The sequence below is a fragment of the Theropithecus gelada genome, chromosome 11 (genome assembly GCF_003255815.1).
Source record: "Theropithecus gelada isolate Dixy chromosome 11, Tgel_1.0, whole genome shotgun sequence".
Classification (NCBI taxonomy): domain Eukaryota; kingdom Metazoa; phylum Chordata; class Mammalia; order Primates; family Cercopithecidae; genus Theropithecus; species Theropithecus gelada.
Window position 1 is genome coordinate 109,536,571 of NC_037679.1, and position 18,244 is coordinate 109,554,814.

The window sequence follows — 18,244 nt, forward strand, 5'->3', positions numbered from 1 at the left end:
GGCTTCACTCCCCTCTACCCAACGGAAAACCAAAAGCAAATATACAGCTCTGAGTTTTTCGCCAGAAACAACCCAGAACTCAAATACGAGAATGAAACAGATTCCAGAGCCATAGAGAAGTGAAAAAACTCTGGGCAGATGGTAGGAGAATCAGGCTTCCACATTCATGACACCTCCCCCGCGATTCTGCCTGGCAACAAGTGTGCAGAAAATCTTCTGCCAACTCATGTTTCTACACTGGAAAAAGTGAGGTTGAGGTAGTCAACTAGTTTCCCCACTATGTTGTGTTCCCCTGGCAGGAAATCTGTCCTTGCCTTAAGCCACAGGAAGTATAGTGACTGCCCGAAGGGAGAAATAGCTTGAGGATAGGCAGAAACAAAGAGGTGAGGTGGAACTACCATTCCCAGTCCCAGCAACTCTGCTCTGTAACTTGGCCAAAGGAGACACCAAATCAGAGTGGCTGTTCAACAGCACCATACTGTAGGAGGTTTATTTCACAGGTCCCTTGGGGGCATGAGCCCCCTAGCCAACTTTGACACACTGCCAGGATAATTCCTTTAAGACCTTTCCTTCTCAGGACAGGCAGAGCCAGGGCAAATCTGGATTTAAGGTGCCACCTAGAGCTGACATGTAGGCAGTGATCTAGTGGTAAAGATTTGCTAAGCAAATATAGCCAATAAAGACAAAACAAGGCAAGGCAGACATAGGAAAGTGGACTAAATAGTTAATTCTTTAATGCAAAGACATAGATCTATGCCCATAAGAAACAGCATCAAACAGGTAACTGTGACCCCCCTCCCAGAAAAGGACAAAGCAAAAATCCAATGACTGACCCTAACAAGATGGTGATTTGTGAGCTCTCTGAACACGAATTCAAAATCCAGTTTAAGGAAAATCAGTGATGTCCAGGAAAACACAGAAAAGCAATTCAGAAATTTATCAGAGAAATTTTTAAATCAAACAAAATCTTGGTACTGGGAAATATGTTTGCTGAACTGAAAAACTCATCACAGCAGAATGGACAAAGGAGAGGAATGATTCAGGGAGCTCAAAGCCTATTTGAAAACACACCATTAGAGGAGCAAAAAGAAAAATAAGACTGAAAGTAAGCAAAGTCTGCCTGTAAGACATATAAAAAAGGCCGGGCGAGGTGGCTCATGCCTGTATCCCAGCACTTTGGGAGGCCAAGGTGGGCAGATTACGAGGTCAGGAGATCGAGACCATCCTGGCTAACACGGTGAAACCCTGTCTCTACTAAAAATACAAAAAAAAAATTCGCCTGGCATAGTGGCTGAGCCTGTAGTCCCAGCTACTCAGGAGGCTGAGGCAGGAGAATGGCATGAACCCGGGAGGTGGAGCTTGCAGTGAGCTGAGATCGTGCCACTGCACTCCAGCCTGGGCGACAGAGCCAGATTCCTTCTCAACAACAACAACAAAAAACCTTAAAAGGTCAAACATAAGAATTATTAGTATTCAAGGGGGAGCTGAGCAAGGAAGTTTACTCAAAGAAATAATAATAGAAAACATTCCAAAACTTGAGAAAGATATAATTAGCCAGGTTCAGGAGGGTCTGAGAATACCAAACAGATACCACTCAAATAAGATCATCCCAAAGCAGATAATAATAAAACTCTCAAAGGTCAAGAACAAAGAGAAGATCCTGAAAGTATCAAGAGAAAAGGAGCAAATAACAGGTAACAAGCTGCAATTCATCTGGCAACAAACTGTACACGCTATGAGGAAGAACATTTTCACAGTGCTCAAAGAAAAAACTGCCATCCAAGAATAATGTATCCAGCAAAATTGTCCTTCAAATATGAAGGAAAGATAAAGTATTTCTCAGAAAAACAAAAGATGAAAGAATTCACCACTACTAGACCTGTCGTACAATAAATGCAAGAGAGTTATTCAATCTGAGAGAAAAGGACACATGTAAAAAGAAAACTTTTCAAGGTATTAGACCTTTGGGAAAATTAAATACATGGACCAACCCACGATGTTCTATTACTGTAATTGAGGTGTACAATCCATCCATAACTCTGGTATAAAGCCCAAAAGACAAATCTTTTAAAAACAATAATAGCTACAGCAACCTGTTAAGAGACAGGTAATGTAAAGCATGTAAATTGAGGCAACAAAGTCAAAACTGGGGGGTGGAGAGAAATGAAGTTAAAAGGTAAATTTTTGGGTGTGGTGGTTTTGCTTTTTTCTATTCTTTTGCTCATGATCTAAGATAAGTTGTCATCTCTTTAAAGTAACTTGTTATGGCCAGGCATGGTGGCTCATGCCTGTAATCCAGCACTTTGGGAGGTCAAGGTTGGTGAATCACTTGAGCCCAAGAATTCAAGACCTCATCTCTACTAAAAAAAAAAAAAAAAAAAAAAAAAAGCTGAGTATGGTGACACATGCCTGTGGTCCCAGCTACTTGGGAGGCTGAGGCAGGAGGATCACTTTAGCCCGGAGGTTGAGGCTGCAGTGAGCTGTGATTATAACACTGCTGCACTCCAGCCTGTGTGACAGAGCAAGACCCCCATCTTAAAAATGAACAAATAAATAAATAAACTTGTTATATCTATAAGATTTTTTATAAGCCTCGTGGTAAGCACAGCACAAAATCATATAATCAGTGAATTAAAAATAAAAACCAACAAATTAATACATAGTGCTTAATAATCACTTAACCACAAAGAATGAAAGGAAGAGACGATTCTCAAAACAACCTGAAAACAGGCAACAAAATGGCAGTAGTAAATCTGTACTTAGCAGTAATAACACTGGATGTAAATGGCCTCAATTCTCAATTAAAAGTCACAGTGTGGATGAATGGATAAAAAAATAAGACCCAACTATATGTTGCCTTTAAGAAACCCACTTCACCTGTAAAGACACACAGGGACTGAAAGTGAAGGGGTGGAGAAAGATATTCCATGCTACTGGAAAACAAACAAGCAAAAAGGCAGATGTAGCTATGCTTACGTTAGATAAAACAGGCCACAAATCTAAAATTGTAAAAACAGACAAAGAGGGTTACTATATGATAAAGAGATCAGTTTAGCAAGAGGATATAACAATTATAAATATCTACACACCCAACACTGGAGCTCCTAAGTATATAAAGTAAACATTAATTGATCTAAAGGAACAGATAGACTTGATTACAATGATAGTAGGGGACTTCACCACCCCACTCTCAGTAACATATAGATCATCCAACAGAATATCAATGAAGAAACAACAGAGTTAAACTACACATGAGACCTGATAGTCCTAATAGACATTTAAAGAACATTTTGCCCAGCTGCTAGAGAATACACATTGTTTTAACTGCACATGGAACATTCTCTAGAATATATCATATCTTAGGACACAAAACAAGTCCCAACAAATTCAAAACGTAGAAATAATATCAAGTATCTTTTCTGACCACAATGGAATAAGACCAGAAAGTGATAACAAGAGAAACCTCAAAAAATACACAAACACATGGGAATTGAACATGTTCCTGAACAACAAATGAGTCAATGAAGAAATTAAGAAAAGAATTTTTAAAATTCTTCAGACAAATGAAAATGAAAATACAACATACCAAAATCTGTGGGATATAGCAAAAGCCATAGCATGAGGGAAGTTTCTAGCAATAAATGCCCTTAATATAAAAAAGTAAAAAGTTCAAATGCACAACCTAATGATGCACCTCAAGGAACTAGAAAAGCAAAAGCAAACCAAACACTAAATTAGTAGAAGGAAAGAAATATAAAGGTCAGAGCAGATAAATGAAATTGAGACTAAAAATAAATACAGAAGATCAACATAACAAAAAGTTGGTTATTTAAAAAGATAAAATCAACAAACCTTTGGCTAGATTGAGAAAAAAAGAGAGAAGACCCAAAGAAATAAAATCAGAAACAAAGAAGTAGACATAACAAGAGACCTCATAAATACAAAGAATCATTAGAGGCTACTATGAACAACTATAAACCAACAAATTGGAAAACTAGAAGAAATGAATAAACTCCTGAGCATACCTAACGAGATGGAACCATTAAGAAAGAGAAAATCTTAACGAACTGATAATGAGCAATGAGATGAAAGTAATAATAAAGTCTCCTACCAAAGAAAGCCCAGGTCCTGATGGTTTGATCCGTGAATTTCACCAGACACTTAAAGAACTAATGCCAATCCTGCTCAAACTCTTCAAAAAAGTTGAATAGGAAGGAATACTTCCAAATTCATTCTGTAAGATAATATGCCAAGAAAAATAATAGGCTGTGGATGAGGAAAAACAGACACTTTAACATTCTTGCAAATGAACTGGATCTTTTTGTGTAGTGTAATGTCAAAATAATTCTTTATAGTATGACATACAACTGGAAAGTGACTGTGTAACACAAAACACATCTTCTACATTCAAAAATTGACCATTTATTGCGGTATACATTTAGTTTCTGATACTTATAGGGAAACTTGAAGACAGTATCCTAAAATCTGCCACAGACAATGGAGGATAGATTGACACAAAGTTGTGTGGTAGACCTTTAGAGGCAGTATGACTGAAAGAGTGGCAACCCAAAATTAAATGCATAATTTCAATATGTAATTTTCACAGCAGAGATTTTATAATTTCCATATTTCAAAAATTAAGTCTATCAAATGGTAATAAAAGTGTTTTCCATATAGTTAATGCAATTTAGTAACATCATTTTTTAAGATGTCTGCTAATTTTTGTGTCTGAATCTGTCCATAGCAGTCTCAAGTCATCTCTGTTATTACATGTGTTCATATTAGCAGCTGTAAGTAAAGACTAATTCACGGTTGTTTTATTAGTAGCTTAAATACCATGGGTAGCATTGTTGACAGTGATGTACTTTGAGAAAACTTTCAGAAAATCTAAAAAGCAAAAAATACTGTCTTTCTTCAATTTACCCAGTAATTGCATTTCTCCAGAACTCAATGCATAAGTCACTGAGTCTTAAATTTCTTTGTCTCATATTTGCCATGACAAAAACTAAGTTTTTGTGCTGAAATACTTTAAAATTGTACAGGTAATTTGGAAATATGTGATGTACTGATTCGACACTATGGAAGTCAAAATTACATTATTGAATAATTTATAATTTTAAATATTATCTTATTTTCATTTAAATATGCCTTTTCATGACAACTTTCTTCTAAATTATTTTACTTAATTCCTTTTTAAAAACTTCCAATACTATGTAGTGAAGTACTTGCAATTTACACATTGTGGATTTTCTCTGGTGTGACATTTGGAAGTCATGTGGGTTGTGGGACATGGGACAATTTTTCATTTGGTGTCCTCTTAATAATTCCAGGACAGCTAGCATTTCTAAGTCCTGACCACAAAAGAACAGCTAGCTAATTCCCTCTGTTGTGACTAATAAAAACATTCCTCCAAACTTCCAAACACCCTCAAGGGGGCGCTAGTGCTCCAGTTGAGGATCAAGGGTAGCCTCTTATCTTTCCTGCACTGAAGGCAATCTGTTCTTCCTCCCTTGTGGTCTATACTTAAATTCTACGAATGTGGAGAGCACCAACTTCCAACTTTGCATAATCTTTCTATTAAGAAAAAAGTTGCCTGTGTACCAATTCTAACCATTATCTCTGACTCTGCCCTCTGTGAGTGTAAAGGATCGTTCAAAAACTCATTTCCAGGTAACTGTAATTACTTGAAAACTGCGCTCACATTCCCAACGTCTTCCTTTTTCCAAGCTTTACTATTACAGGAAGCTGTTAAGTGTTTCTCAGATCCTAGCAGCTTTCTCCAACTCATTTGGTTTTTCAGTCTCCCTTAAAATTTAAGTTCAGAGGTGGTCTTGTCAAAGTAGCATTTAGTGGGCCTATTGGATACTTCACTGAAATTTCTATATGACATCATGGTCTATGGTGCCTCAGGAATATAAGTCAAAGTCATGAACTGGTACAATTGTACCTACATAGGACTGTGAGTTAAAACCATGATAGTTTCCCAAACTTATCAAAATGTTTGGAGTCTCCATGTCTCCCTGATAACAGAATGGACTATGTAAACCAGCTTGGAAAATTTCTTTAAACTTTACAAGAAGGAAAGGTTAGTTTTCATGGAAATTATTTCTAGTTAATATAACCCTTAGAATTAATAAGCTTTTTCTTATTGGTATTTTAAATATCAAATGGAATATTGTTTCTATGTTATTCCTCTCTGTAGACAAGACAATCTGTATATGAAATGCCTTTCTTATTTTCTTGAAAACAAACAATTTTGGTTTTTATCCTTTGGTCAAAAGATCTGTTCTACTAATCATGTTATTGTGTGTATAAGCCCTTTCCATTTTGTATAACACAATGCCTGAACACATATAACTGCTTAACAGATACTGTTGAATGAATTGAAATTGCGGACCTCAGAACATAGTATGCCAGTTAATATTTAATCAGAACAAGTTTCACCTTTCAGAGAAGTGAAATAATATCTTGCTTTAGTAGTACCTGAATTGCAGGTTGTGTGTGTGTGTGTGTGTGTGTGTGTGTGTGTGTATGTGTGTGTTTACAGAACTTTCATTCTAGTTGTTTTATGTTTCTTCACAGCATTCATTTTGATATATATAGAAGTCATAGTCATTCTCCTTTACAGAAAAACACAACTTTGGCACATAGATTTTTCAGAGCATGTTTGAATTAGAATGCCGTTGTTAAAGCTAGGGCCAAAATAGGTTGGACTAACCTGCAGTGCAATTTATCTGTAATAAAGGCCTCTTTAGAATGCCTCTGAATGACTCCTGTGTCATGGAGGGTAGGTTCTGCCTCTATGGAAAGAAACCAAACTACCAGTGAGTCCAGTATCATATAAATTAATCCAAGATGTCATGTGCAAGGATAGAAAGCCCTCAAAACAGTTGCCAATAATTCTCAATATTGTATCATCAATAAACATCCACAAAAAGACATGCACCAATAATGATGCCTTCCCTAGGATGTTGAACCAACCATCCCATTAGGAATTTTAGGTTGCCAGCAGTTTCATGATACTTTGGTGGTATGTGACGACAGGTCACTTTGGCAGTCAGTCATTACAAATATCAATCAAATCTGCCTCTAGGACTTGTCATTTTACAAGAACTCATTGGTCTGCATATGACCGTGGCTTCAACCAGTAACCAATCGTATTTTCTAGTTTTAGTGAATCAACCTGGATCCCTGGGCCAACTTTAAGAGGACTTGCTAAGTCTACATAAGAGAATCAGTTTCCCAACCTTAAAAAAAAGAAAAAGAAAGGAAAAAAAAAAAAAAGAGAATGAGACGTGTTGGACACATCACAAATAGCTCTCTGGTAATAGAATGTCCATTCATCAATCCATTTAACTAATACATATTGAGAACCTTCTAACTACTACTCAGATGCCAGACTACTTGTGGTAGTAGTGATGGTAATGAACCCAGAGTGCTACTTTCACTTTCTGTTCACAAGGAGCTTATGATCTAGTGAAGGGGAAGATGGTAGTAAGTGCTGTACAGTGCTCTGCAACAGGGAAATGTGGTGCAGAATGACTATGTGGTCAAAGCTTTCTTTGAGAAAGCCATGGATAACAAGAAGACCAGCCAAGAAAAGGCCAAGAAGGAGGATGCCAGGCAGAGGGAAAAGGCAGGCTTGAGTGTAGGTCTTTGAAGGCATGCAGTTGGAATATTATTTTCAGAGTAATGAAGGGACATTTAGAGAACTTAAAATAAATAATCCGATTTACATTTAAAACAATCCCTCTGGTTGCTTAATGAGAAAGGGATTACTGTATCAACAATGAAAGTAGGGGAACTGATTAAGGGACTATTTGCACCAGCTTTAAAATAATATTCTAATTCAAACAGGTTGCAAGAGAGTGATGGTAACTTTGACTATAGTGGTTGTAATGGAGATGAAGAGAAGTGGACAGAATTCAAGAGCTCTTTTGGAGGTTGTATCCACAGAACTTTCTGATAGGGCAGAAACAGGAAGTGAGGGAAAGGGAAATTAATGACTCCCAGGCTTCACTCTTGAGCAACTAGGACGAATGGTGGCACAATTCACTGAGATTGAGATGACTAGTAAAACTACAGGAGGAGGACATTTAGGGTGAAGTAAGAATCAAGGATTCTTCTTTGGATGTAAAAAAAAATTTTTACTGATTATTGGATATCCCGGTGCAGATGTGAAGGCCAGGGGAGAATTCTGGGCTGGAAATATAAATTTGGAAGTGTCTGGATGAAATCACCAAGTAGTAAGTAAAGATAGAGAAGAAAAGAGAAGCCCTGGATTGAGTCTGGAAGAACCACTCCAGCAGTTAGAAATTCAGCTTAGCAGGAAGAATCAGAAAGAGAGTGGAAAGGAAAAGCTAAGGAGGTCAGAGAAAACAAAACAAAACAAAAAAAACAGAATTGCACACCACTGTCATCAAATTTCTGCTTTATCCTGACTGCAGACATGTTTGGGCACGTTCAAGGTAAGGAATCATATAACTTTAGTGCTAGGAGAGCTCTTGGAGATAATTCAGTACTGTGTCCTCATTCAAACAAGCTGGCGCTTAGAGAAATGTGACACGCTTTATCCATTGTTAGGTCTTGGTCCAGAAACAGTCATTTCGTACTTTTTATCCATCTGCTCCTTCTATTTTCCTAGACTGAGGTGTGGTCTTTTTCCTACAAACTTCATTTTTCTATTAAAACATTTCACAGAACAGGGAGGAGCCTCACACCCACTTTTGTGACTTTCTGTTCCTCTTTTGGAATTTGGTCTTAGGGATATTGGCTTGATTTTCTTAATCTCAGTCATAGAAACTTTTATAGAGATTAGAAATCCTTAAAACATAACTTGGCTGTGGACAAGGAAAAAATCAAAATACTTTGAAATGTTAAGTATTTGGGGAATAGTAGGCTTTTTCTCTCTGTCTCTCTCAAATACAGATATAGATATAGATATATAGAAATCTCTAGGCCGCCAGTCAGCTAGAAATAAGCTGATAAAATGCTTAAGGTCTTATACTTTTTTTAAAAAAAAATTATTCATCCTGTAAATCAGCGAATATCGAATATTTATTTAGCATTTACTATATGCCACACACTCTTCTTGGTTCTGAGCACACAGAAATGAACAAAACTGACAAAAATGTCAACTTTCATTCTAATGGAGAAAAGGAGATGATAAACATAAATATAAGAATGTTAAATGGTGATAAGTGTCATGGAGAAAAGTGAAAGAGGAAAAGAGGATAGGAAGCGCTATGGGGGATGGGTGCTATTTTTGTGGGGAGTAGAATAAGTGTCACTGTGAAGGTGATGTTTGAGTCAGAGCCTAAAGGAAATGAGGGAGTAAGCCAAAGAGATCACTGGGATGAGATTCTGTAGGCAGAGGGAACCACAGGTGCACAGCTCTGGAGGCAGTAGTGTTCCTGGCAAGTTCGAGGAAAGGCAAGCAGGCAGTGTGGCTGGAGTGGAACAAACAAAGTGGAGAGTCATAGAAATTAGGCAGAGAGGTAGCAAGGGAACAGAGCACGTAGGGTCATTGAAAAGACACTTTCCTGTGAGTGAGATGAATCTCTGTTGCATGCTTTAAGCAGAAGCACATAACCTAACGGGTTGCACTGTGTCACTCTGGTGATAATAGATTGTTCAGAGCAAGGATAAGGGCAGGAGGGAACCGACTAGGTAATATGACCATACATCCCTCTTGCCTTAGACAATCCCACTTTACACTTCTTATGGATTAGTTAAAAGGCAGTAATCCTCTTTAGGATTTGGGGCAAGGCTTTTCTGCCCCAAAAATGTTCCTGTGTGGACACTTCTGATAAATTACATGATCACCTTCAAGTTTAAAGAACATTGAGTCTGTCCAGATAAGAGATTATACTTGTTTAGGTCAGACTGGGAACCACACAGGAGATGAAAAGTGGTCAGATTCAAAATTTATTTTGAAGGTGTTGCTGAGAGAATCTGCTGATGGACTTAGATGTTGTCTATGAATGAATAAAAGAAGCCTAGAGACCCACCAAGATTTGGGGCCTGAGCAATTGGAAAGACAGAGGTTTTATTTATTACTTGGAAAAGGTTATGGGAGAGGCTGGTTTGGGGGCAATGTCAGAAATTCAGGTCTGGATGGGCCAACATTTTGAAGGTTCCTGTGAAACCATTAAATAACAAATACTGACCAGGCAGTTAGATAGAGGGGCTTGGATTCAGTGAATACTTCAGGACTGAAAATATAAATTTGAGCGTAGGAAGGAGACAGATGTGATGAGTTAACAAAGACTCAATAAAGAAAAAATAATGCTATCCAGGAACTAAGCCCTGGGCCATTCCAACTTTAAGATGTGGAGATAGTGAGTAAAAACCAGCAAAAGAGACTGAGGAGCATTGGCCAGGGAAGCAAGGAAAAGCACAGAAAAGTGTCCTGTCCCAGGAGCCAAGGGAAGAGAGCACCTCAGTGAATGGAGATTGCCCAGGTCAAACCTGTGAAAACATCTGGTAAGATGAGGAATGAGAATTGACCACCGATTTTAGCAGCCCAGAAGTCACTGGTGATTTTGAGAGAAGTATTTGGGTGCCATGGTGACAGAAAAAAAAAATCTAATTAAAAGATGTTCAAAGAGAATGAAAGGAGAAAACCATAAAATAACTAGAATAACAAAACCTTTGAGGATTATATTATAAAGGGAAGGAGAGAAAATGCACAGGAGCTAAAGGATAGAAGAATCCAAGAGTGTTTGTTAGTTTTTTGTTTTTATTTTGTTTTCTTTAAGTGACTGAAAGCAGCTTGTCTGTAGGCTAAGCAAAATGATTCAACAAAACAGAGAAAACTGTTGACGGAGGATAGTTAGAGGTGAGACTTGGTGTGATGTCCTTGATTGGAGAGAGGAGATGGAACCCAGGGAGCCAGTGGAAGGATTCTGTCTGGATATATCTTCAGGAAGACAATGACAGACAGAGAGTATGGGCATTAAAAGGACCGTGAGAAGAGTGAAGGTCATGATGGCAGCTTATGGATGGTTTCTTTTGATTGACTTCTTGTAAGATAAACATATGCATGTTCTTTCGGTTTGTAGGGGGCAATACCTGTCGTGCTGCTCTTCTGATATATACCTCCATGGCCAGCAACCCCATGCAAGAATTGTTTTCAGATTTAGGCTCTCAGTGATAGCCATGCCATGGTCCCATGGCTCTGTACCTGGGCCTGACACTAACCAATCCCTCACCTCAATATACCCCTCCTCACTGCAGTCTTCTGAGTGTCACTGTGGTTTGTCAACTGTCCAGAGGCATGCCAAACCGCTTTAGTACTTCTTTCTTTTTTTTTTTTTTTTGAGACGGAGTCTCAGTCTGTCATCCAGGCTGGAGTGCAGTGGCCTGATCTCTGTTCACTGCAACCTCCACCTGCCGGGTTCAAGCGATTCTCCTGCCTCAGCCTCCCAAGTAGCTGGGATTATAGGCGTGCACCACCACGCCCGGCTAATTTTTGTATTTTTAGTAGAGATGGGGGTTTCACCATTTTGGTCAGGCTGGTCTCGAACCCTGACCTCATGATCCATCCACAAATGCCTCCCACAATGCTGGGATTACAGGCGTAAGCCACCGCGCCTGGCCCACTTTAAAGCTTCTTTAAAGGCATCTCTCCTGCCCATCATAAGGTACTGCATATTCTGCAGGTATATGATCCTCTCCAATGTATTGGAAGAATCTGAAAGATGGACACATAGAGCAATGGCTGTGAAGTCTGGCACTGACCTAAATACCTGAGCAGGTGCTGACTCTGGAAAAGTTGGTCTTCTAAGCAAAGGGACTTTCAGGAGGGCTTGTCATCCCCACTTATACGCAACTGAACGGGAAACTCACTGACTGGGAGGAAACCAGTTGTTTCCCCTTAATTAGGACTCCAGAGGTGTGGATCCCAGTTCTTGCCCTTGCCATCATATTCTTTACCATAGCAAAGTAACTCAGACCCTCTGAATTCCAGCTTCCTATCTATAAAATGAGTCTGGGCTAGATGATCCTTTATGCTCCTTCAACTTTTAGAATTTCGTTCCATACCTGAGTTCAGAATAAAAGCAACAAGATTAATGACGCAATAAAAGTACTGATCTTTTTCTAAGAATTTTGCAATATATGACTCCTAACAAAATAAAAATGCTAAGTAAAAGCATATATTCCTGGAATCATCGAAAAGGAGGAATTCAGATATTTGTTTTGAAACCAAGTAAAGAGAATCAGAAGGGTGAAGGGGTGGGAAGTGGGTGGATGATAGGAAATTATTTAGTAGGTACAATGTATGTTATGTAGGTAATGAATATCCTGAAAGCTCTGACTTCACCACTATGCAATCTGTGCATGTAACGAAATTACACTAGTATCCCATAAACATATGCAATTTTTTAAAAATTAAAAAAAGAAACTAAGTAATGTTAAATGGGAGCTTTCTCTGAAAAACTCTATTGGTCTTTAGAAGTTACTTAAGGTACTCAAATTATCAACCCACCTAGTGATTCACAGAAGAAGGTATACTTGCTATCTCTAATCCATAAAGAATATAGGTAAGGCTGGGCACGGTGGCTCACTGCCTGTAATCCCAGCACTTTGGGAGGCCGAGGCGGGCAGATTGCTTGAGGTCAGGAGCTCGAGAACAGCCTGGCCAACATGATGAAACCCCATTTCTACTAAAACTACAAAAATTAGCTGGGCGTAGTTGTGGGTACCTGTAATCCCAGCTATTCAGGACGCTGAGGCAGGAGAATTTTTTGAACAGGGAGTAGAGGTTGCCGTGAGCCGAGATTGCGCCACTGCACTCCAGTCTGCGTGACAGAGTAAGACTCTGTCTCAAAAAAAAAAAAAAAGAATATAGTTAAAAAGTAATGAAAATGACAGACATTTCCAACTCCTGAGAAAATTTTATTTTTATATATAGGAAAAAGGCCTCATAATTTAATGTGTTCTCAGGTGCTAAATATTTGCCTGAATTTTTGCCTGAATTTTTTTTTATTTCCTGGTATTTTTTTGAAATGTTCAAATTACATGTTAAATGTATCTAGGAAAATAATTTCCCTAAGTCAACAAGAAAAGGTCGAATAAACTTCAGGTCTAACAAAGGCTTCTGCTGTTTAATATAAATATTTCTCTCCTTAATTTCATTGCTTATCAATCTTAACTCACCCTGAATAATTTCTGTACCTCTTGTTTATTTTCCTTTCAGATAGTGCTTTCTTTTGCAGATGTTATTTCACCAACTTGAGCATAATTTCTGCAGCCTACACTGCTTAAGTTGCAGATGCTTCCTTTGGCCAAGTCGAATATGCTATATGACTTATACTGCTTAATATAGAGTTGCTTGAGTTGAGGAAAATAAAAATAAATTTAAAAGACTTATTACAATGTAGATGTTAACAATTATGCTTTGCATATGAAGAGCATCCTAGAAAATTGTGATCAGTGAGGCTAAAGATTGAAAATAAATTTTGTTATGTGGGTCATGGATTAAGATAATATTAACAATGCTTTTCTACTTAATTTTCCTTATTACCAATGTCACACATTTGTAAAATGACTCACCACGCTGGTCCTTATGGACATAATCTTGTTCTCATAAACATTATTCCCTAGGCGGCTAAATTAATGAGTCACATTAAAAGAAGAAACAATGTAATAGCTATCAGAGAAAGATGGGTTTTAGACAATAAACACAGTACATTCTGCTCCTAGGCTAAATATTACATCTGACTATTCCCTTTGGAATTCCCGAGAAAAGGAAGAGATTTGCTGCCAGAGCGCAGAATAAGAATCAGATACTAGCTCGTACTTCAGGAAGGTCGCTTTCACTCCCCAGAGAGCCTAGGCAACAGCTTGAGCCTCTCATCATCCAATCTAAATTAAATGGTAGAGATGGCCTTCAGCCTTCCAGTCTGCCCATATTCTATGCATGGTACTTGATTTTCTTCTAAAATTAGATTGGATTCCCAGTCCAAACCCAGACAGGTATGGAATGAGAGAGAAGAAAAAAGAGGGAGGGCCAGCTAGTTGAGTGGAACACCAGCAATGTTAGAAAGCTTTTAGAGGATATTTAAAAGCAAACAACCCCATATCTATACCTCATTTTATGAAAATGGTATGTCAGTCCCCTTTACCCATATACATAGGTACTCACACCAAATATCATGGACTGTGAAATTATTTCAAACAAAAGGAAATTTGACATTTTGAAGCATGAGAATATTGAAAATGTTAAGATTGAAAATGTCATTTAGAGAGATAAAAAGCAATAGGAGATGTTCTATAACTAATATCTACATGACTTTACATTATATAAAGTGTTTGTGTATATGTTGTCTTAAATTTCATTTACTCTTCACAACATTATTGGGGTTTTCCTATCCTTCTGCTTTAGAAGATAGACTATATTTGATATTTTATAGGGTTTAAACCCTCATGTGCAGAAAGGGACATATTTGGTATTTTGAATAGTGAGAGACTGTATTAGTTTGCTAGGGCTGTCATAGCAACATACCACAGACTGTGTGGCTTAAACAACAGAAATTTGTTTTCTCACAGATCTGGAGTCCGGAAGTTCAGGGTCCACCTGTGAGCAGAGTAGGCTTCTCCTGAGGCTTGCAGATGATCACTTTGTAACTGTGTCCTCACTCGGTCTTTTCTTTGTGCACATACATCTCTTTACTGTCTATATTTCCTCCTCTTATAAGGACACCGGTCTGATTAGATTAGGACATATGCTAACAATTTCATTTAAATTAATCACCTCTTTAAAAGCCCTATTCACCCCGGATGTGGTGGCTTATGCCTGTAATCCCAACACTTTGGGAGGCTCAGGTGGGTGGATCACTTGAGGTCAGGAGTTCGAGACTAGCGTGGCCAACATGGTGAAACCATGTCTCTACTAAAAATACAAAAATTAGCCCAGCATGGTGGCAGGCCCCTGTAGTCCCAGCTACTCAGGAGGCTGAGGTGGGAAGATCGCTTGAATCTGGGAGGTGGAGGTTGCAGTGAGCCAAGATCATGCCACTGCACTCCAGCCTGGGTGACAGAGCAAGACTCCGCCTCAAAATAATAATAATAATAATGAAATTCAGTCACATTCTGAGGTACTGAGGGTTAGGGTTTCAGTATATGAATTTAGAGGGAGGGGATATAATTCATCCCATAACAAAGATAGAAAGCAATCAAAATGCTTTTGATGTCATTGTATTCCCTATCATATGCAATTGCCTAAATAATATTTAGCCACTATCCACTTTAATTTTGTGCCTCTGAGGATGGAGAACATGAGTCATGTAAACCAGCCTTTTGGCTTTCGGCTTCCATGTGCCACACTGGAAAAAGAAGAATTGTCTTGGGCCACACATAAAATATACTAACACTGATGAATCAAAAAAAAAAATTGCAAAATATCTCACAATGTTTTGAGAAAGTTTATGAATTTGTGTTGGGCTGCATCCAAAGACATTCTGGGCGGCATGCGGCCTAGGGGCCATGGGTTGTACAAGCTTGATCTAAACCATCCTAGGCTGTGGCACTGAGCTGGCCTTGACTTCTCATGAAATGTGGGATCGCTCCAGCCAGTTTTTGCCAGGAATTTCCAGACTTCTACTCTAGGCAATAAGAAGAAATGCTCTAACTCAGTCCTGTTCATTTGAAACATAGTAAGAGCCACATGTATAATTTTCAATTTTCTAGTAGCCACATTAAAAATTAGTAAAAAGAAACAGGTAACATTGAATTCAATATACTTTATGTAACCAAATATATTCAACGTCATATTGTTCCAACATGTAATCAATATGAGTAATTATTAATGGGATATTTTATTCTTTTTTCATACTAGGTCTTCGAAATTCTGTCTGTATTTTACATTTATTTGCAGCACCTATCAATTTAGACTAGCCACATTTCAAGTACACAACAACTACATGTGGCTAGTGGCTGTGTTGGACGATTCACATTCCAATTCTTACATTTTAAAACATTTCCTGGGACAGTTGTTGTCTTGAATAGGAAAATCTAATTAAAAGCACTCCCAATTCAATTATACTTTCACTTGTGAAATCTTGTCGTAGTAATAAGTTCATAATTATAATAACAATAAATTGTAATAACTTTCTTTGTTTCCTTTGGGATACCAGAGTTAAATTTTTGCCTGATTAATTTAGGGAAGCACACCTATCACGAAGAACCTGAACAGTCCTCAAGCAGGTGATTCGTGTATGTTACTCATTGACCTACAGAGCTGACATGTAAACATCTTTCAGAAAAAGAGCACAGTGATAACAGGTGCAGGGACCTTGAAATAATCCATTGCCCTCATAGTCCACCCAAAAAGAAAAATTTGTTATGTGGCTGTTAAATGTCCCAGACCTTTAGGAGATTTTCCTGAGGATTGTGTCACCTACAGCCACATTCTCAGCCAGAACAAAGGAAACCCTCACTGCAGTATTCATGTCGTATTCCTTGGACCACTGGGAGCTTTTGCAATAATTCATGATAGTTCTTGACTCTGTCCCTGAAATTCGATAATTTTATCTACATGATCACCATAAAAACAGAAGAAAACATTAAGATACAATCCCAGCGTGTCTGGTCTTGCCTGGGGCTTGAATCCTCCTCTTTTGGTTGATGAATCTTAACTCATGTTTTAAATCAGCTGATAAATAAGATTTATTGAGTACCTATAGGTGGCTACTTCAAATGAAGACAAAGTCATTTATAACATATTACCCCTGTTCTTAAAGAGTCTAATAGGATCTACTAGAGTCAGGCCTTCACTCGCATAGATTACATAGGAAATAATTAAAGGTAGTAGAATGTCAGAGAAGGGATAAATCATCAAGAGAGTCACCAAATGAGACTTCAAGGAGGTGGTAAGGCTTTTTCTTAATCTTCGAATGAGCAGAATAAAGAGCATAGTGATTGAACGTAAACGTGGGCTGACACAGAGCACTGCCCCTCTGAAGGTCAGTGAGAAGACCAGCTTTCCCAGGAGGCAGCACATCTCTGTGTTAGGAATGGTGGTGAAGCTGGATGGATAGCATGCAGTCAATTTAAGCAGGATCTTAAAGATATGGTATGTTTGGATCTGATACCACAGACAATGCACAGATAGGATTTTACATGGCAAAATGGCATTTTAAGGTGATTTTCATCCATCATTGACAAAATGAAGAAAGAACTTATTAGAGCCAGGGAAAAAGAGGTACAGCACGTTTGTGATGATCAATGAGTGTGATGACAAAAGTCTGGACATGCAATATAATTTAAAAATATATCAAAGGAGGCCGGGCGTGGTGGCTCATGCCTGTAATCCCAGCTCCCAGCATTTTGGGAGGCCAAGGCAGGCAGATCACAAGGTCAGGAGATCGAGACTATCCTGGCCAACATGGTGAAACCCCGTCTCTACTAAAAATACCAAAAAAAATTAGCTGGGTATGGTGGCACACGCCTGTAGTCCCAGCTACTCAGGAGGCTGTGGCAGGAGAATTTTTTGAACCTGGGAGGCGGAGGTTGCAGTGAGCCAAGATTGCACCACGCCACTCCAGCCTGGTGACAGAGCAAGATTCCGTCTCAAGAAAAAAAATAGATTAAAGGAAAAGGTAACAAGACTTTTTAGAAGATGTGCTCTCTGGGACTGAGAAATAAGGGAAGAGCCTCAGAGTTGTGTCTGAGGAACAATTCTGTAGCGTGCATTTTTAAAAATGAAAAGCCCAGGCTCAGCCTAACTAACCATTCATCTATGCCCCCAACAACTTCACACTTGGTTCCATAGATCCAAGTTCCACATGAGTCAGGATCCCTGAAGGACATACTCCTATTAGCAATGGTAGTTATAAAGGAAGTGAGAAGTGGAAATTAACCTCTGTGTTTCACTGGCAGTCTTCATCAGAGCAGAAGCGGGACAATACAATGTGGGGAGGACTGGACAACTCATGACAAGTGAAAAAGCGGTCCTGACATCTATTGTGGATTTTGCTTGCCTAAGATGAACTCATCTCTTCCCTCCTTCAACTCTTCTGTCTAACCTTGTCAAGTTGCTGCAGAAAAGAAACATGCTTCTTTTTAGTTGGATATAAGTTTAGGCGATCTATGATAAATCATGTCAAGAATGATTTTGACATACTTCTTGGTCCTGGGCAGAGCCATAATGATGATATTCTAGAAACAAGGTTCAAATCTTCCCACACAAAGATGTGTACCTGTCAAAGCAGTGAAATGGCCGACAGGACTCTTTCAAGCA

At 38.5% G+C, this 18,244-nt stretch overlaps 1 protein-coding gene across 2 annotated transcripts in view; it reads left to right on the forward strand.

Moving 5' to 3' along the window:
- Positions 1-18,244, forward strand: part of PTPRO (protein tyrosine phosphatase, receptor type O) — a 271,545-nt gene that overhangs the window by 198,821 nt on the left and 54,480 nt on the right. The gene's annotated exons all lie outside the window — the stretch shown is intronic.